General features: G+C 42.6%; 1 protein-coding gene across 4 annotated transcripts in view; it reads right to left on the bottom strand.

The window, feature by feature from the left end:
* Positions 1–22344, bottom strand: part of LOC135323033 (uncharacterized) — a 142467-nt gene that overhangs the window by 26136 nt on the left and 93987 nt on the right. For all 4 annotated transcript variants that reach the window (XM_064494279.1, XM_064494278.1, XM_064494277.1 and 1 more), the window contains 3 exons: positions 3549–3734; positions 2114–2232; positions 866–1090 (listed from right to left, as the gene is read on the bottom strand). The gene's annotated coding sequence lies outside the window, so the exon portion shown is untranslated. The remainder of the gene's footprint in view (positions 1–865; positions 1091–2113; positions 2233–3548; positions 3735–22344) is intronic.

Consider the following 22344-nt stretch of genomic DNA (forward strand, 5'->3'; position numbering starts at 1 on the left):
CAAGAAAATGATGCGGTAAATCACGGCGAGACGTGGGCTCTGAAGGGGCCGGCGATTCGGCATTGTCCAGGGCCTTGTCCACATCACTCTCCCACCAAAGGTGTCCTTGCACAAGAGACCACACCTGCACATCAGGAGACCCCTCCATTCTATCTGAAAGGACCGGGTGAGTCTGGAGTGGGAGGACGTCTATGATATACCCGTGAGTTAATAAAGCGAGCTGCAGAACACATATAGTACGGTCTTATTTTTCAATAAATCATATATATACACACATATACATAGATTTCTCATATACGTGTATGTATGTAGGTATGTATGTATTTATGGGTATATATATATATGTCATAGGCATAAAGGTCATGAAATATATACACCACATTGTCAACAGCTTTTACACTCAGGAAATAAGGGGAAGGGAGTTAGGGGCCTTTAAGTACCACCACAGTTCCCTTTTCAGTATTTCAGTTAAGTATACTTGAATTTAAAAGTTTATTTAAGTCCGAAGTAAAATGGACGATGCCTCCACAAGACAGAATGCTATACTGGTCATTAAAAATCATGCCAGGGGAGATAGAATATTGCAGAAAAACATGTAATAAGCCGAATGGAAAATGGAGGTCTCCACACAGTAAACAGGCACAGAGTGATAGCTGGTTTTTATGACAGAGGTGATACACACTGATGAAAAGAACAGAAAATAGAAGTTAATGTGTTAATTACTGTCTCTGAGTAGTGGGACAAGGATACCCTATTTTGCCCCTTTTTTCAGACTTATTATATTAAATACACATTATTTTTCATCTGAAAAAATCATTTTTAGATGTCTAGTACCATGCATTGGAGAAAATACATGAGTACTTACATAAATAAATAACTAGGAGACACCGCAGCAGCGTCACACAATGTAGAATGGGCGATCCTGAATAACAACGCACAGTTACATAAGGACCCACAAAGTGAGAGCACCTGCTGTAACAGGGCATGGCCCCCTTCTATTTGTCAGTTGTATCTTCAGGGCTGAGGCAGTTCTGAGCACGGCCAGTGTCAGTGCTGGTGTCTGGATGGATGCCACTGGAGGTGAGGGCACCTGCAAGCCGAGAGGAAGAACAGAAATCATCCTCTGCTTTTTCTGTCTTGTTTCTTTGTTACTTTTAAAGAGAGGCATAAATAAGATAAACTAAATCTTCCCTGCTGAAATTTAAGTAATGAAACATTTTTTAAAGTCTTCACAGCTTATATTCTGCCTATAACTGTCTTTACAAAAAAGCATCATATTTATTACATGTTAATTAACTCAATTAACTCCCTGTTGAAGCCTATTAAAGAACATGAAATGCACTACGTGAAAGCACCACGCCTGCAGTGACTACCTCAGCTGTCTTGAAGGCAGTGCAGTCAGCCCCCACCATCCCATGGCCCTGAGCTCCTGATGCTGCTAAGAGAGCATGCTGCCGCCTCAGATGGAGAGGAACTGTGAAAGCATTTTCTGAAGTCATCAGCACTGACAAAACATAACTGACAAATCCCAGGCTTCTTGGAGGATGTCATTTTCGGTTTCTGGCCAACACCCGTCAATGAGCAGAACCACCCCATTCCGAGCCATGGGACACACGTGGGAAGCAGTTTTGGAGAAATTTCCATGTATAGAATGTAACCAACTATACATAGAACTCTGAAAAAGGAAAAGATGAAATACTCTGATTTTGGAAGACACTCAAAATATTCTCCTAAGCCTTAGTAGCTGGAAAGGCTGGGCTTCTCCTCAGCCACTTATTTATTTCACAGCCAGTGAGCATCTCCCACACACCCTGTTTCCCTGTGTCTGCTGGGAGCCTCAGGCACACTGTTGCTGTCGATCTTATAAGTCACAGGGCAGACGCGTGTCTCTCATGCCTGCCACCCTCACACAGGCTCGCCTCCTAGCCTCACTGTCTGAACTTGGCCCCATTTTCTCACCAGCTTATTTGGTATCTGTTCTTCTGTAAGCTGCCTGAAATGCTTTTTGGAACAAGTCAGAAGAATGAGTGGGTAGAGAAATGGACAGTTGGACAGGTGAGAGGTGGGTAGACAGACAGAGAGACTCCAAGAAAAGGGGAACAAAGAAAATTACCTATGCAGAACCCTCTTCTACTCAGGGAAGAAAACCGCCACGGAGACGTGTGAAGAGGCAGGTGGCTTAGGGCTGTTTCCTGGATTCCATGAAAAGTCCCACCAAGAGAGAGGGTAGAACTATAAATAATAAAAGAAAAAAGCATGCATGCTTGAAAAATATATCTACAATATGTACTTTCTAAAGAATAGATTCAAATCAGCAGGGCCCAATAACACAATCCTTGGGTATTTACAGAAGTGAGAATCCCATCTCCAAACCACAAGGCATCCCTTAGGAGCACTGAGAGTCTTCACGGGGCGGTCATAAAGCCGTCACCGCAAAAGCTATGCTCTCCTGCACTTACGAGGAACGAGCAGCTGTGCTAGGGCTGCCCACGTGCGTCACTTACACCCCCCAGCACCTCTACGGGGGGGACGCCTAGCGAGCCCCATCTCTGCAGGACAGAAAACTAGTCCGAGAGACGCTAAGCCGGCCTACCAGTTCTCCATCTCACAGGACTGGTCATTCCAGAGCAGGACTCGAACTAGGACCCACGTTTTTAATCACGGTTCTACCGTGATTTGTGTGCTTATTTTGTGTATAATACATTTGTTTCTGGGATGAAAGGATATTTAATAAATGATCGGTTGTCTTGTCTATCTCATTAGCTCACAATCTTTATATTTTTGAATTGTACTCTTTTCCCCTGGAGAAAGGAACGGAAAGAGCAGTGGTCAGAATGTGCTTGGTCTCCATTCTTTATCTGTTACCTCATCTCATCCAAGTCCCCAACCAGGGAGAAGGATCAAATGTCCTCTTCATCTTTAAAAGAGTGGTCTCCAGTGATGGTGACTTACTCAATTCCAAAACCAAGTCTGGGGGAAGGGCACATGCAGCAACCAGAGCAGTATCATGTGTAGGAAGGTGAAAAGAGCTCAGGGGTCAGCCTGATTTAATTTCAATAGATAAAAGAATACCACACACTAAAAATACTAGCATGCAATGGATTGGTTCTTTCTTGACATCTAGCAAGTTTCCACAGCCCACATGTAACATTATCGTGAACTAGTGAAAGGAAGAGTCCACAGATAGGGAAAATCAATGCCACAGGCAGGCTGAAACCCAGGCTGGAGGAAAGGAAGAGAAAGGGCATAGTTAAAAAAAGGGGAAAGTCTGGGAAAAAGATATCATCACAAAGACTCTCAAGCATCATTCAGCAATCATAAAATCATTCATTCAAGAAAGAGTTACTTAGGTCCTATTTTGTGCAAGATTTTACAGAGGGCAAAGAAAGAGTGCAGCGTCCATTGTAGCAGCAAGTGTTGGGGCTATAATACAGTTCTGATTCCGGTACGTTGCACACTTTTACTCAGTATAAAGGGAAAAAATAAATAAAATAATACTATGTAAACTCTACACATTGTTGAAAAAAAATTAAAGAAGACCTAAATACCTGGACAGACACACCACGCACACTCCTGGATCAGATGACAGCGCTCTTGGAATGTCAGTGCTCCACAGAGCGATCCACATATTCAACGTGGTCTCGATCACAATCCCAGTGGGCTCCTTTGCAGTAACTGGCTAGCTGCTGCTACAATTCATATGGGAATTCGAGGGTCTCAGTAACCAAAACGTACTTGAAAAAGAAGAAAAACGTGAGAGGACTTGTAATTCTCAATTTCAAACCTTACAACTGTATCTCCAGGTGAGATTAGAGGCCATTTTAAGTTATTACTGTGTTTATCCTTATTTTATAAATTCTCTACAACGAATATAACTGTTAGAATAAGAAAAGTAAAAAGTAAGGTTTTTTAAAACATGCACAACGATTAATTCATTGGGAAAAAAATTATTTTAACTATAAAGAGATAAACAAATATCTAGTGAAAAAGGACTACTTAAAAACAAGGGTGCATTTACATTTTTCATAAATTGAAAACTGAAAAGCACAAACACATCAAGTTTCTAGGGAGACCTGTGAAACATATTAGTAGTTATTTTCAAAAATTCTAATTGAAGAATGAAAACTCAAGAAAGGGAAAATCGTGATTGACAGCCAACTGCAAACACATGGAGAGCAAAGGCCTAGAAATCACAGTTCCTTTAAATCTGCTACTAACTCAATAGGAGTGGAAATTCCTCCCTGAGGGGACAGTGGAATCCCATGCATAAGAAAGGATACACAGTACAAACTGCAGTAGTATTGGGAGTGAATTTCTTAGAAGAATTCTAAAGTTACAACATTGCTGAAAAACTATAAAAACACTGACAGACAGATTAAAACACACAGTCATATGTATTATATAGAAACATATGAAGTCTGCTCCCATGTTGCATAGAAATACAAACATATTTGTGCATTTATAGGCACTGATTACTTTATCTCAGATAGAATATTTCAACTAAAACAAAAAATCAATAATACACACCTCTTGTCAAATCTACTTGATAAGTTACTCTGCTATGTAACCATAATGTGTCTAAGATACATCTAAAATTAGTGAAAAAGATCTTTGTATGGTTTCTTGAATTCTTCTCAAAATTACAAGCTTAATTTTAAAATAGATCTGAGCAGTATTTCTATATTATCTTTTCTCTTGTGAAATGAACAACATAGTCTGTTGTCAAAATTCTGTCCTTACAATGATTCACGAGCACCGTATCCTCACAAAACTGCTGGACAGCAAGGCGCTATCCAGACACTGTGACCAAACAAATGAAACACAAGGAAGACAGTGACCCTATTCTGGAGGGCTTATAATCTGTGTCAACACCGGGTTTTCATTTGATTGGTTTGATTGGGTAGCAAGATGAAATCAATCAAGTACTTTCTTCTTTGAGCATTCTTTAAGTCATGACACTTTTCAGTGTCATGAGCAGGAAAGAGTTAAGCATGACTTGATTAGGTTAAATAGCAACAATCATCATCGGAGAGTGAGTAATAAAGAAGTTAACTGATAGCAATACTTCTGCCTACATGAGACCTAAAATAAATCTACACTGATATCCGAAAGGAAAATGAGGAGATGAGGTCACCAAAGAGAAAACAAACTAACAAGAAATCAAAAACGTAAAAACTTTTTCATTAACGATTCCAGGAAGGAGTGGAGCATGTTGGTGAAAAGCACAGATGTTGGGGACAAACATGAGGGTCTGAACACCCACAGCACTGGGTAGCTGTGACACTGATATGTCAGTGAAATTTTCTACATCTCAGTCTCCTATCCATAGACTGGGGACAACAACCGCACCCATCTCCTAAAACGGTCCTACGAATTAAGTTATTTTATATATAAAATTTTAAAAAAAATTCCTCAGATTTTAAATAATACCCCAAAAGCACAAGGAACAAAGAAAACAGAGATAAATTGGAGTTCCTCAAAATTTAAAACTTTGCTTCAAAAAGCACCATCCAGAAAGTGAAAAACCAATACACAGGAGAAAATTTTTTCAAATCATTTATCTCATTAGGAATTTGTATCTCCAAATGAAAAAAAAAAAAAACCCTACAACTCAACAATAAAAAGGCAACTCAATTAAAAGGTGAATAAAGGATCTGAAAAGGTATTTTTCAAGGAAAATATACAAATGGCCAATAAGCACAATGAAACGATGTTCAATATCATTAGCTCTAAGGGAAATCAAGTCAAAACCACTAGAAGAAACCACTTCACACCCACAACAATAGGTTATAATAAAAAAAAAATAACAAGCACTAATGAGGACACAGAGGAAGCGGAGCTCGCAGCAGTTGCTGGTGAGGACGTAACACAGAGTGGCCACTTTGGTAAACAGCCTGGCAGGTCCTCAGGGAGTTGAACATTTGGTTTCTGAATGACCCAGCAATTCTGCTGTCTGGGCACACGTAAGAGAACTGAAAACAAATGTCCACATAAAAACTCCTAAAGGAATGTTCGCGGCGACACTACTCATCACAGCCAAAAAGCAGAAACAACACAAATGCCTATCACCTGATGAATGGGTAAAGAGTGGGGCCCAGCCATACAGTGGAATATTATTCAGCAATAGCAAAGCATAGAGTACTGACCCAGGCCACAACGTGGACAAATATTGAAAACGTTACTCAGTGTGAAAGAAGTCAGTCACAATAGACGGTTCCACTTACATGAAGTGACTAGATTTAAATGAAATGTCCAGTACAGGCAAATCCACAGAGAGAGAAGAGTGGCTCATTGGGGAAGGGGGAGGATGGGGAAGATGGGAATATCTGCTTATGCATACGGGGCTTCCTGTTGGGGGGAAGAAAATGTTCTAAGATTGAATGGGATGCACAATTCTGGGCATAGAGTAAAAACCGCTGTACATTTTAATGGGTGAATTGTATTAAAATTGTTAAGAAAAAAAGCACCTCGGGCCAGTACCTTCCCATAGTAAATGCAAATTGCTAAATTTTATTACAGGAAGAAGAAACTGCCCTCAGCATGAAAGCAGGAGATCAGCAAATGTGAGTTAACCGAAATTGGACAAGAGCATTTCACTTGAAACAGTTGCTGAGTGTACACAAAATATTAAGACATGACAAGGAAAATCAGTTTGACATCACGAAGAAGCATTCTGCTTCAAATGCAGATCAAGGATTCGGCAAGCCCAGCTGCTAGAAATGACCAGAGAAGAAACCTGGCTCTTTAAACAAGCACCAGAGCCAACAAGGAAATAGTGGTGAGGAAAGCAGGCGGCCGAAAATCTGGAACAATTTGCTACAAATAATTTCTCCAGTGAAAATTCAAAAATAAAATGAAAGTTATGTAATGCTCTGTTGACCTCACGTGAATGGGCTTCCTTCGGTTCTCGACTCTTCTGTAACCCCGATTGAGAGACTCAGGAGAATCAGCATGGCTCCTGGGAGTCCCCAAATGACTGCCCACCAGCACACTGACCACCATCACATCTGCCAGGGTTGAATTGCAGAGAACAGACCAAATTCTGAAAGGAAATGTTGACGAGGGAAAGAAAGGCTGCAGTCAGTCCTGGGACAGAGACCCTCTGAGCAGAAGCCAGAAGGCTTCAGGTGAGCTGCAGTGGCCCTTGGGCAGGAAGGGACCACGGGGGAGCATATCTCAATTCTCTCCTCTCTCTCCCTCGGGTAGGAGAGATAAAGCCTGCATACTTCTCACCTTGAACTGTGGCATCTGGCTGGCAGAAGTCTTACCAGCACGGAATGATTATTCAAGGCTCTGTGTAAAAAGTCAAGAAATCGAGAGGGAGTCGGGAGTCAACTCCACGAGCCTCTCAAATGCTCCCATATTTATTGTGTATAATCAAAGGAAAAATTCATCAACAGTTGTGAGATAGTAAGGAGGAACTTCGGGAAAGACGGGATGAGGCAGAGATTGTAAAATCCACAATGAGTACAAAGGATTAGTGTATCTTTAGGGAAGTCATGGGGTGAGGGGAACAAGATACATTTTTAGATATGTGAATTACAAAGCAGACCACCAGACCAGCCAGGTCCTTGTTTTGGGGATAATAGGCTATCTAACAGCACACAAGCCCAGCGTTTATAGCTGAGGGTCAGGGTCCTTGCTTTGCAACCAGCAGAGTGCTATCTAAAACCTCAACTATGCAAGCAAAGCATTGTCTCTGCTTTTTAAGGCAAGGAGACTGGTGTGAGGATGCACAGGCACTTGCTTACAAAGCAGTTTCTAAGCATATTTTTTTCTTATCAAAGTTCACATGCGGCTGGGGTGTGTTACAGTTTGTTAAACCAGTCATGGGCTTTCACATGGAACCATTATGGAGGACACCCTAGGATGACAAATCCTGCCTCTGGGTCTTTTCCTGCCATCTTCAGCTACTCTAGCAGGGTCTAGGCACATCCGTGAATAACGATCCTACAGAACCACCCACACTCTTAAATCCTGGTTGTTGAAACTTAATTTTAGCTCTACACAACTTAACGTAGAAAAGTTTCAGAAATAAAAGATATGATATCCCTTTTATATCTCATCATATTACTGATTTTTCTGATTGCTCTAAGCTGCTTCTACTTGGTAAAACACATAATTCTACAGGTGAACTCAGTAATTTCCATTGGGCATATCTATCCATTTTGGGCTCGCTAACTACTATTGGTCAAATATCGATACACTTAATTGATTTATTTATTTATCTGGAGGAGAGGGAGTGTCACTCTTTTCCTCAGCCCACCCTCAACTCTTTTCTCATCAACTCAGGACTCCTGAGAACAAAACAAAGTATTTGTTTCCCTTCTACTCTTTCCACAAACACAACAGGAAACATCAGCCTGGAGAAAGAATTCAACACAAATGTTAAAACAAAAATCTACAAACCTGAAGCAACTCCATCTCCGAATCATGATACACAATGAAATGAGAGTAAGTGTGTCAGGCACAAAGCATGCGTGAGCCTGACCACCTCATTTCTATTCTTCAAAGGAAGGAAGGTTTTTGTATTTTTTTTATCATTCTTTGTCATTGTTTCTGAATATGCCAAAAATAGTTTATGAAATAATTATGCACTGCAATAACTGATTTTTATTGTATCAATTATAGATGGCATTCAGAGGTGATAGGAAAACCCAGCTCTGTAAAAAATGCAAAATTTCTTCCCCTGTTAAGAACACGTATACAAAATGCAACAGAGTATTCAAATTCTTGTGGAGAGGAGCAAAAGCCACAGAACAAAAGAAAAGTCATTAAAATGAGTCGATTCAAAATTCACTGGACAAACATGCTCAATGCATTCAAAGAATTTTAAAGGCACACTGCAAACCATTCACTTAATGATCTGCAGGCTAGAGGAAGCATTTCCCTCTTTAACAGACAACAGAAATCAATAAGGTGCCCCAACAAACAAGGACCAAAGAACAATCAGGTTTTTAAAGGTTCTCATATATCAGCATGTTCTAAACATCAAAATCCAGAAATTTTAAACATTCATTCAAACCACAATGAAACAAGCATTTCAAAAAAAAAAAAAAAAAAAACTAATCACACAGATCATGTACATAGATTAATGAGCATATCTTGTACCACTGGAAGAAAGAACAGGCTATAGCCTTTTACTTGAAAAATAAAACAACTTTTAAAGATAACTGCTAAAACACATTTCATCATTCAAGTTGCCTTCAAAAATCTGAGGCACTTGTATCTGATCAGAATAGCAATTCTGAGTAATAGTATGTTACAATTCAGCGCCAGTTTGCTTTAGAAGAAAAAAGAAAAGCTACTGTTCCTCAAATCCTTCACAGAGTGTGAAGTGCCTCCCGGCCTCTTTCTCCTCCCGTTTTCTAAGCTCATGCTCCCCAACTCTTCTGAAACAAGTATGACAACCTCTTATTCCCAATATGCCAAATGACAAAAGAATATCAATTTATTTGTGTAAATATATGCCTACACCTTGAACTGGAGGAAAAAGGTATCAGAAGTCTATATGGAACTTATTTCTACTTTCCTGAAATCACACACACAAACGTTCACACAGACACAGACACATACCCCCTGGATTTCTGGACACTTCAAAAGCTTAGGAATTCCAACTTCTAGAAGATAACTTTGTAGTTAGTTTAAAATACAATTATGTCAGCTTTTGGAAGCCTTGATCATCTGCTAAACCATCCAAATATCAAAGAGACCCAATTAGCCTTCTCTGTAGAATGTAATTTCCATTGATGGCAAAACAGACCCTAAGAAGTACTGGATCAAAGACTCGTGTTTATCACTACCTATGATCGTTTTTAAGCACATTAACAGATTCAGAAATGTATGTCTCAACAACATTTATTCTTATTGAAATAGCATACGTGTTCAATTGTCTATAAATAGACTAGGTCCCATGATGGTGTTTAAGATCTATTTTGTGTATTGCAATATTTATTTTCAAGTGCAGACAAGGAGGGTGTGTATTACTCAGTTGTAGAGCACCTACTTAGCATGCACAATGTCCTGGCTTCAGTCCCCAGTACCTCCAAAAAAATAAATAAAAATAAGTGCATATTTAAAAATAAGAATAAAGTTATAAAAAATACAGACTAAAAACCACTGCAATGTAGCTGCTACAATTATACTAAAAAAACAAGGGTTTCTATCAAACACTGACTATATGCCAATCACAGAGACAATCACAAATCACACCTGACAACCATCACGTGTGTTTCTCAGCAAACCTACTAAGTAGACACGGATGAGCAACCCGGCACTGCGGATGAGGAGACGGATCTCGGAGGAGCCGTGGACGCTGACCTTCCTGCTCCCCGTGACACCACGTCAGCCCAGGGCAAGCGCTGACAGAGCTGCTCTGATGGGACACCCAGCTGCATGGAGCCTTGGGGCACTGGGGAGTCCCAGAAAACACTAAAAATTGTTCAGTGATAAACCAGCTCAAATATACTACATTGTGCCACATCCTTTAAACAGGGAATATGACTGAGACTTTTTGATGCCTCTGTGTCCTTTCCGCCATCATCAATTATTTGCCCTCTCAGTGTGACCAGTGATGAACTGGACCCCATATGAAGTGCACTCAGATGGCAGAGCATTTAAAGCTGTTTTATGAAGTTTGTAAGACTCTGTCTATGCCTCACACAGGCGGTCATCCATCACTTCTCACCGGTGGGGACGTACCACCTGAAATCACTCCTTTCTCCTTTTTAAAATCCCTTCATCTAATCCAGACTTTTCAACAGCAAAGCAGCAGCTCAACCACAGTGGAAAGCTTCTCACCAAATGGACTCGAACAGCCCATCGGACTACCTGGAAGCCCTTTTCTTCTATTAAGCCCACTTCCGGGTACTTCATCATTTTCTGATTGGTGGACTTGGCCACCGACTGGCCAACTCATAGAGCTCCCAGCCTCACATCCGGGGGTGGGAGAGGACCCTGCTGTTTGGAGAAATCAGTGAGGAAGGCGGACATCCTCCAGCCAGGTCTGCACGGGTAGAAGTGTGACAGTGTGCTCAGAAATTATACCGTTAGCATCCCTGGGCTCCCATGGACTGGTTTCACATTAACCAAACTCATGACACACTGATGCAAGAAAACCAGAAACTTATTAATGTAACAGAAGAAGTGAAACTATAAACCAGACTGAAATATCAGAGTTCAACCATGAGTATATTTTCTCCTCCACAGCCCAATCATGGGCAGGCAGTCACATGGCAACCATGGACAGAAGCAGAGCAGGAAGGGTTTGTAGATTAACTCAATGGACTAAATTTCTGTTATACGAACAGATCTACTGCCTAGAAAATAATTAACGCTAATCACAGTGCACACTTCGTGGACAGTGGCCGAGACATGACAGTGAGCACCTGTGTAACTCTCCTTTCCCTGTCCTTTCTGGGCTAACTGATGCAAAGTGGTACAAAGATTCAGGGATGCAGATACCTCTAAACACCCAAAGCCCATCTCTGGGAGCCTCAAAACCAGACAGCCAGGGTTTAAATACCAGCTCTGCCACTTACTAGCTCTGTGACCTTGGCCAACTTACTTACCCTCTCCGTGCTGAAATTTCCACACTATAAAACTGGGATAACAATCAAACCTTCCTTACTCGCTTGTTGAGAAGATTGAAGGATTCATTTCTGTAAAACTCTCAGAAAAGAATGTAGCACATTTTTGTTGTTCAACAAATGTCAACTTAATATAAAAGTGATTTACAAGTCTCCCTTCTAATAATATTATGTGTTTCCTGGCTAGTATAAGTCCCAAAGAAAATCCTTATTTCTCCTTTTATAAACTCTTGGGGAGCACCCTCCCATTCCATTCCACCACCTGTTTAAACTAGGTAGGGGATGCCTCCTCCCCATTCCTCTGGGCCATGGAGAGTGCTTCTCCCTTCATACCCCTGGCCGCTGGATCACAGCTAGCCCTCGTCACACTAACAGGGTGAGGTGTGAATCCGGGGAGACAAGCAGGGAATGTGAAACCCTATCTTTCCCTCCAGTGTTGGTCACCATTGGGAAGCACCTGGGATGCTCAGCTCCATGTCAGGACAGCCCTGTGCATGAAGGGGCAGGTCCTCTCAAGGGAAGGCTCGCTGTGGCCCAGAGCTACCTGGGACAGGGTGAGTCTCTAATTCTGGGACACAGTATCATGACACACATTATCCCACAGCCCTGAAGTTCATGGAGAACGTGGCTTTATCAGTAACAAAGAAGACATTTATCGCCTGCATACTCTTTTGTGTCATCTCTCAGTTGGCTGCTGGAGACAACATGCATATAAGTATTGGATCCCCTTAGGCCCCAACATATATGAAGTAACAAAAAATTCTGTGGCTTAATGTTGGTTCAGGGTGACTGTGTAACACTTCTGACTCTGCTGATGCTTAATTATGGGTATAGGAACTATGGAACCTCCTCAAATATCTTTCATCATAAACCAGCTTTTCTTGTTTTCCTGTTTCTTAGTAATTGACAAAGACTATAAAATGATGGCTTCACACCAAACAGCAGCTAAAGATTATGAGCCCTCTTGACATACCCACTGTGGTAAACACTTTACATAATTTCTAATTCTCACAATTCTACAAAGCAGATACCAACGTCCCAAACTCACAGACGATGGAAAAACTCAGAACGAACTGACTCAGGCTCACATGGCTCAGTGGCAGCGCGTGCACGCAAACCCAAGTCAAAGAACTACACCCCTTCCTATATGAACCAAATGTCCTACCACCAATTAACACACAGCAGCGGGGTCAATACTCAGGGAACTCAGTACACTTTTCAGCTATAAGGTTCTCCAGAGGCCGCTACTGGCTGTTTTATAAGTTCCCGCCTCACTGGTTTCTAACACTGGAAGAAAGTCCGATTTTGCCACTGTTCACACAGCAAGTCTGAGATGTTCACAGCGAGATGACAGAATAAAACTAAAATATAAGCAGAACAATTTTTCCACGTAGACAGACATAATGGACATTGTGCTATTCTGAAGCATCAAGCAAAGAAATCAAAACAAAATAACGTTGTTTAAGCCTTCTTTAACAAACAGGAAAATTAAGACGGTAAGAAGGGGCAACAAGCGCCACCTATGGCTAAAAAGACCTTCCAGGTTGCCAGGAAGCATGCAACACAAAAATTGCCTGTAGGATAAGAAACGAGAATCAGATAACTAAAAGCTTCTGTAGCACATACTGCACTTTGCTTCGGGGGAAGCGATGGTAACTCTGTATTTAATCTGATATTGCTAATACTCCTGAATATAAACAAAAGACACAGGCTCATGGAAACTCATCTTAGAAGAGGAAAGAATCCAGTCCAGCCACTTCATTTTACAGGAGGGAAGACTGAGACATGGGATCTGTCCTCCTTGCAATCGGCAACAAATCTCTCCTAGGCCTCATGTCTTGCACTGTAGCAAAAATGAACAGATCTGTACTAGGCCTATATTCATAAAAGTCGCGTCTGTATTTTTCCGAAAGTAGGTTATCTAAGTATCTTGCAACATACTTCTCAAAATCCAGGAAATCATACGTTTGTTGAAATACAAAAACATTTATTTACATAATAAAGCAGCATGAGCTTTATTGTCTCTATTAAAAAAGTTACATGTCAAATCAATGTTTTGATATTTTAAACCTGTTAAGAGTGCAGGAAAAAAGATCAAAATTTTCTTAAATCACAAAAGGGAGAAGCTTATTCCCTGAAAATGATCAATGTGGATGTCAGAATCCAACGAATTTAAATGTCTGAGTTGATGGTTACACGGCAACATGACATCTGAGTTCTAACAATACACATTCTGTGTAAATAACCTTCAAGGTCGTCTGCTTAAGGCAATTTAACTAGTCCCTGTCTCACTAGAATGATACAGATTTCATTAAAACTTCATAGTGCACTAAAAAATAAATGAATCCTTGTTACTTTAAGCCATATTCATATATATCATATATATACATATTAAATATGCATCAGTAATAAGCCACCCTCTTTAGTATTCAGAGTTGATCCTTCTAAAATATCTGTCATTTTGACAGCACATTTTTACTAAGCACCTCTTGGGTTCTTTGTATACAAGGCTACTAACTCTCACAGTCAGACAAGTTAAACGATATTACTCAAATTTCACAAATGAGGAAATGTACTTAAGCCATGAAAACAACTTATATATACATCATCAGGAAAGAAAAGAATAAAGATTTTCTTAAAATATTCACTGACAATCTTTTCTTCCATATTAAGACTACATAAAACCAATTCAGTCTTTGTAAGTATTTCTGTCAATAAGGGCTACTAGAGAAAAACAAGTAACATCATCAGCAGTCGCTGGACTTTCAAAGCCCCCTTCTCATTTGCACTATAATTATTTTTAATGTTTTGTTTTTAGTGCTTACAGAGCACTAAAATACATAAAAATTAACTTTTTATGCCACTACCTGAGAATTAAACACCTGTGAAAATGTACAATTTTAATTTATGCCACTCTGTCTCACATTCTCACTGGTGTCTCCCCTTTGAAGGCCTCATCAGGCTGAGATCACTAAAATCGGCCATTTATGGACTCACAGGAGTTCGGGTAACCACTCAACGGGAGGCTGATTAGAGGAGCAATTAAGAATGCATCCTGTGCAGCCTGGGTTCCAGCACCGAGCTAGCCACCGCCAGCTGCGTGTGATTTGGGACAAGCTGCTCCATCTCTCAATCCCTCAGCTGCAAAAAAGGAGACACTGATACCTACCGTCAAACACCTGCTATGAAGTAAAACATGAGGAAAGTATTTTAGCCTTAGGTAGGTGTCCACTCAGAGCGAGTTTGGTCATTATGATGATGAGGATATCTGTTAATAAATTGAGCTAGACCAAAAAGGAGAAATCACATTAAAGGAGAAACATTTTAAGCCAATGAACATTTCCTTTTGGATGGATTGCAGAATATACTATTCATTTTTTTAATAAACCAAGTTTGTCCATTAATAATAGATTTACAGGTTCATGGACAAGTCTCCAGAAAAGGAATTAGAGGCCTCTAACCTCTGAATACTAAGAAAGTAAATTTTAAATAAAATCAGGGGGGAGATTATACCTCATTTTGGAGAGTATGTGCTTAGCATGCATGAGGCCCGCAGTTCAGTCCCCACTAACTCAATTTAAAAACTTTATTTTTTTAAGAAATGGAGAATTAAAGCAAAAAGATGGAGGAATATAGAAATTTTTTAGAGACTCATCTCAGATTTAAGATGGGGAAAAAACCATCCATTTCTCAGAGGAAATCTTGAGAACTATGTAAACTGAATCTGAGATGTCCAGTCTTCTAACATTATTCATGAATTCATATTACCAAGTCTTAAAACTACCTGATAACCCACAGTTGTGATACTGACCATAACAGCTGCCAACACGGATCTAGCTCTGGCTAGGAATGCTCTGTTCTGACATCTCTGCCCCTGAGGCCTCACCAGGCTGAGAGCACTAAATTCAGTCATTCATGAGCATCTCCTGTAAGTCCTCCCTTTGTGCTCCTCATTCTCCCCTCACCAGCCCCTCTGAGGGAAACACTGTTATCATCATCCCCACCCGAAGATAAGGCCACTGAGGCACAGAGACTAAACCTGCTCCAGGTCATATTGGCATTAAAGGACGTCTGTATTTCTGCTGTTTTGCTTTTGACAAAGGAATCTGAGATATCAATTCAAGGGAGACTGTTAAATAGTAAACTCTGTCAGGTATTCACCTCAAAGAGCAGATAATATAAATTCCCGATGTAGGATGAGGCTGCCGCCACAAAATGACTCAGCTTGAAATTAATATCCAAGATGAAGCAGCGGATACACGTAAATACTCACTATTGTCATCTCCGCTCACGGGTCTGGGCCCTTCACTGCCTGAACTGGGGTGAATAGTCCACCCGTGTCAGGGAGGGAAGCGCGGCTTTTCCAGGTCTCCTCAAGGCTTCACGGGCTATTTCCCCCCACAGACTGTCCTGAACAATTAAAAAGCTCTCAAGATTTTTACACCATGCAAAACTGAAATACATTTCTGCAGATGGAGCACTTTCTCAGGCTTAAAATTATTTTGCCTACACTCAGCAGGGGGGGAAAAAGAAACAAGTCTCTGCAAAGTCTCTGATTCTCACCACTCACACTAGTAGAAAGGCAACTGCACAAGATGTCTCTTCAGAGTGCAGGGTGAGAAGAAAATAAAGCCGCCCCCAACCACAGGCACTCCCAGAGACAGAGCTCAGCAGTCTTCTGCACACTCACGGTTGTGCAGCCCTCATCACCATCTATTTCCAAAACACTTCATCACCCCAGAAGAACACCCCTGTCACTAGCAGTCACTCCCTAACCCCCCTCCACCTAGCCCTTTGCAACCATCACCTGGTCTCCGCCTCTGCATGTGCCTATTCTGGGCATTTCAGATCACTGAAGTCAATATGTGGCCGTGTGTGTCTGCTTCCTTTCACTTAACATGCTCTTGTCAAGGCTCGTCCATGTTGAAGTGGTATCAGCATCTCTTTTTTTTTTGAAAACGTTAAAGTTTATTAGAGGGTTTTAAGTACTATCAAAAAGAGTAGAGTGGAGCATAAGTGATTGTGTTTCAAAGGGAAAAGGGCGGGTTGAGCAGTCAGAGTGGACTTCCCAGAAGAGGTGGCCTTTTTCATTTTCCTCTTTTTCTTTTTTATGCACTCTTACGTCTGAATAATGTTTCACTAAATGGAGATTCTACATTCTGTTCATCCATTCAGCAGCTATGTATGGACGAGGTATAGAAGGATGAGTGTAAGAGGCGACTTGCAGGGATGGCATTTAAGCAAAGGGCAAGATGTGCTTTCAAAAAAAAGCCAACAAACAGAGGCGCAAGGAAATTCAGTGCGTTTCTGAACAAAGTGCATGCTTGCTTCGACAGGACAACCGTGCAGGGCTGGGGCGGATATTGGCAGGAATCACGGCGTGGGAGTCACCTGAGAAGACTCCCCACTGCACGCAGCTCAGCCAAATCTCCTCCCTCATCCTGTATTGTTAGAGCCATGTTTCTAGGTTTATCTTATTTCAAGTAATAGCACTTTAACTACATATATGATCATCTGCATCAGACCACTTTACCTCCAAGGCACAGAAAATTATTCACTAACCGGAGCAGCTCCAGGACATAACGGTGATGGATTAGGGAGTCCTGCAGCATCCCAGCCTGCATGCACAAACCCCACATGTGCCCTGGTGATGTCCGGAAAATTAAACGCATTGGAAATATCTCACTGCTGGTACACGACATCTGCCCTCAAATTGCCCCAAACTCATGCTGGCAAAGCACTACTCAGCCCTCTCACTACAAAAGAAAAAAAAATGCTAAGAAGGCAAATTTAGGCTCTTCCATTGAAAACCAGCAACCATCAATTCCAGTATCTGAGCTGGAATGCTCCTGACTTCTAAAACCACTGTGCCGTTACTTTTCAAATGTGGAAGTCATATATGTATACCACGTAGATGATATTACAGTAGGATTTTTCTTTTCAAAATTTCCAGTTGCAACATTAGCACAAGAAAGTTTATGTTTCAGCTTTAATAAAATCAATTATCTTCCACTTTCTTAATTTTGAACCTATTATTATTTTATAAATGGAGCTATGCTGCATAATATAAACAAACTGTTTGAAATCTACAAACAAGACCTTTATGACCTCACTATTTCAGAGCAAACTTTAATGATGTTTTGAGAGGTGGGGCCTGGGGTGCTCACTAACACCTCTTTAAATACTGACAAGGATGTGCTATTAAGTAATGCAAAGGCTCTAACTCCACATTAGCTCAGAAACCAAAGAAACTACACCAAAGCCTTACTTTATCATTTTTAAATTTTGCTATTCTTTGGAATATTAAATTTCTTTAAAGATATGATTTTTTTTTTGAGAAAGACAACAGCTGTATTAAATTTCCTCTCACCAAGAAAGCAAACTTTATCAAGAATAAATACCCCATGGAAATCGAAATGACGGGAGGTTTCTAGCTAAGTGAACATGCAGATCTGAACAGAAATCTAAATCCTATCAGATCTCACTCGAACGAGCTCAACAAAGTCCTGGGCTACCCTGGAACTTAGCTCTTCTGTTCCAAAAGTTGGCTGAGCTAAGATCATCACACAAGGCAGGGAAGGAGAGAAGAGGAAAGTCCACTTGTCAGCCTCCATCTCTTTTCTTCCAGCCAAAAGTCGCCTCTCGGTCGACCCCGATAACAAGCCCTCCCCATAAGGAAATCCGGCATCCACACTGCCCCTGCCGTCCCCAAGCAGACCTGATGCCCCTCTCCCAGCCTGTGAATGGTCTTCTAGTGGCCCCCCAGTTGGTGGCACCCTCCCCTTCTTCCCCGCTACACACACACACACACACACACACACCCAGAGCAACGGCAGCCTTCCCAAATCACAAAGTTGACTACATCACCCCACTTCAAACACTTCAGAGGCTCCCTGGTGGAATTCTAGCTCCGCGCCCGACACTGCTCACCCAGCCTCACCCCAGTTCCCAGGTCCCCAGTGACCTCAGGGACCCCCTGTCCTGCTCCTACTTCCCACTTGCCTCCAGGCTCATTTTGATTGTTTCCCAAGGAAGACTTCCCTCCCTCCAACCTCCGCAACTTTTTCCTCTATTCCTAGAACATTCTAGGCTAAGTCAACTTCTGACACTGCTAAGCTCACAAGAAGCAAATACATTTTGCTTACTCCACCCACTCTCCCTTAGACACACAGAAGTGCGCGTGTTATGAATAAATGAATGACGGGGTGGATCTCAAAGGGACAGACAGACATGCTCTCGCCCGTCCCGACCCTTCTGTCTGTAGAATATCAGAAGCAAAACCAGAAGTACCTTTCCTGAGGGTCACTTCCTGCTGACACCCTTCACTGCCTCCAGTGTCTGTTCAAATAAAACCCAACGTCTTCCAAAGCCCTTCACCCCAGGCTCTCTCCAGGGTCCTCCCAAGCAGGGGAACACTCCACCCTGGACCACACAGGGCACTCTCCCCAGGTCCCCACCCCACAAGCCTCCAGGCCTCTGCCCGGGCTGCACCTGCCACCTGAGCCACACTCTTGACTCCTTCTCTTGGCTGACACTTACTCTGTCCTCACGATTGAATGTAGAGCCCATTTCTTCCAGGAAGTCCTCTCTGATAATGTCCTTTAGGTCTTGGCAGGGCTCCATCTATAGCAACAGTACATGGTGACCAACTGGGTGTTTGCCCACTCCTTTGAAACCACGAACTCTTGGGGGCCACGTGGGAAGGAGTGAGAGATTACAAGAGGGGTGGGGGAAGCAAAAAGCAAAAATCACAGCCCAAGTCCCAAATTCAAGGATTCTTTCTCAGAAAAAATATAAACTATTTCACACCTGTGCAATTTGGCTAATATTTTTGTGGCTTGTGAACAGCAAGAGCTTGGTGTTCTAGTCCAAAACCCAGATTACATGCAAAGAAATGTATATATTCATATCCAAAGGAAACCAGAGCTGTTCAACAACAGTTTGCAGTTAGAATAGAAAGGAACTTTGATAAAGGCAATCTCTCTCTCCCTCTTCTTTCTTTTGTGGCATCATATAATTTTAGAAGTATTTGCGTGACTAAGAGATGGCTACAGCCCGTGATTCTGCACTGGAGTGTTTGGGGCTGAGGAAGCCCAGATTACATTCACTGCGTAAATGCAATCACACCAACACACTGATAGTTGCCGTGCTGGTGGAGCTGATGTTCCAAAGCAGGCAACCTTACTCTGTAAGAGAACTCTAAATAAAAAGTAAGAATTGCAATGTTCTGTACTCAATTTCATTCAACATATGGGTCATTAACTGATAGAATATCTTCACTAATGTAACCCAAAAATAAATTTTCAAAGTCGATTTTCTTCATCTGACCGTTTTATGCTAACTTTGGATATCAAACCCTCACTCCATATGGAAAGCTCAGGCCTACGCTGCAGCAGTTACATCCCGTGGAAGAAAGTCGATCAAGGGAGAACTGGAGAGTTTCCCTTCAGAAGCTGCTAAGTCTGGTTTTGCACCTGTACGTCATTTGCAACCACGTCAGCGTCATAGAGTAAGACCTTACCTCTGTGGGGCGAAAAGCACTGCAGTGCTTCTGAACCATTAAAGAACACTGAGCTTTGTGAAACAGTCCTGAGGCACTTAAATCGTATTTTTTATGAAAGGCTCAAAAACTGACCCAATTCACCAATCCAGGTACAACAGGGAGGAACCGGAATTAGTAGAGAGAACATGCCCTTGAAGTCTGACAAGGCCCTGCTTGAATCCTGCTACAGCATTTACTAGCCGCTAAACGGACCAATTCCTTAACCCCTCTAAGAAGGCTTCCCAATCCGCAAAAGGGGGCTGCCACCGCCCACCTGGGAGGCATGGATGAGAATGCAACACGCAAGTAGGGCTGCCGACTGGTATCTGACACGGGGCCTGACTAGCTTCCCTCCGCTGCCCTTCTTCCCCTTTAAACTTTCACTGTTCCCCCTGGTAAGGATCAAACCCCTGGAAAAGACTGCCCGAATCTTCTGTGTATCCCTGAATACATTCATTACCCTTAGGAGGCCAGAAAAACAACTGCCTCCTCCCCAGTCACTATCAATGTTCTTAAGAGTCTGGGTATTTTTAACTCAATTTTTCAGGGAGACTATTCCAGAACTTTGCAAGCACCATTCTCCAGGTTGGCTCCCCTCCCAGTACCCATCTCTTCTCACCTCAGATCCTCTGTCTGATTGCCTTGTGTTCATTGGAAAGCGAGTCCAGTAAGGTGGCGACTCCCAAGGACGCCCTCCCTCCCTCACAGGTGAGTGTGACTACTTTCTCCCCACTCCAACTCCAGCTTCTTTGAAGTCTAACTTCCCGGACCCTGCAGACTCTGCATCATCCCAAGACACACACGTGGCCACGACCCTCCTTTCACATTTCTTCCAGGCTGGCCCTGCCCAACCCCAGGCCCCTTAAGGATAAATGGCATTAGTGTGAAAATCGCAAACGCCGCAGACTGACACACCAAAGTTGCATGGTCTGGGCTTTCCTCCAACCCAGGCACAGCCCTGCCCCGCATCAGCCTCAGTCTGCAGCTCTCCAGATGATCTAATTCACATGCGCGTCTGTGAACACCAGCTAAGAATGACGACTCCCAACGTGTATCTCTAGTCCGGCTCCTTCACCTGAGCCCCAGGGCCATAGACCCGAGTGCCTCTTTGAAGTCCTAACTTGGATGACAAATGGAATCTTAAAAATGCCTCATGTCCGCCATTTACTCTGGAATTCGATTCCTGGCAGGTACCTCCCAGACACCCCATTTTAGTAACAGCCCCAGCACCCACCTATGTGTTTGAGGTCACATTCAATTTCCACTGTTCCCTCCCCCAAGCCCTGCCCTGGAATCAGTCCTGTTATATCCGTCACTAAGCCCATCTCAAGTCTGGTTCTGCAGGGACCACGGCCGGAACCCCACAAGCTCACAGCATGGTGCACTGAGTCACAGTCCTCCAAAGGGTGCTCCCTGGAGGGGGAGGCATCTCCTGCCACTGGTCACCTCAGAAGGCACTGTATTCTCACAAAGGAGGCCCAGGAGAAGGGACTCAAGGTTCTCCCATGGTCTGAGTTTTGAAGGGCCCGAGGTGTGGGGGAGCTCCTAATTAGCAGACACAGTTGTCAGTAAGCAGACGAGGATGGAGGAACCCAGGAAAGTCTGTTCTCACTCCGACCCCTGGGCTCTCGGGAGCCACGGGAAAGGCCTGTGTCCAGGGCATAGCCCGGCCATCACAGATCCCAGCCTGCATTTGCCAACCCAGACAGACTAGACTCCTTCTACTTACGACATTTACTTCTGATCTGTTCCCCACCCACAATGTGATGGACTCCTTCAGATATTCTCTCCTGTCTGAAGCGAGACAAATTCAGTGAAAAATGAAGTGTCCACATTTGGACCAGAGCATGAAAGGAGAAACAAGGCCTCATGGTCAGCATGATGGTGGTGGCCAAACACTTTCACCGGGTGAGATGAACCATGGTGGGGGTGAGAATCCAAGGTCCTAGGTCGGCCAAAGCATCTTCCTTCACTGTTGACTGGGGTGTTGGAGACTCACTCCCGCAAACTAACGACAAGGCCGACAGAGGTGGACGTAAGCTGCAACAGACACGGAGTCAGCTATTTACTGCCAACATGGGTTAAAAGTAAAGGCCGGTGCAGGGAGGCCTGCACGGCTGCTGAGGCAAACCACAGACCCGGCTCTGAATGCCCACTGGCTGGAGCAGGGTGGAAGCTACGGTCCCCTTTAGCAGTCCCTATGTCCACCAGATC

Source organism: Camelus dromedarius, chromosome 15 (assembly GCF_036321535.1).
Source record: "Camelus dromedarius isolate mCamDro1 chromosome 15, mCamDro1.pat, whole genome shotgun sequence".
Classification (NCBI taxonomy): domain Eukaryota; kingdom Metazoa; phylum Chordata; class Mammalia; order Artiodactyla; family Camelidae; genus Camelus; species Camelus dromedarius.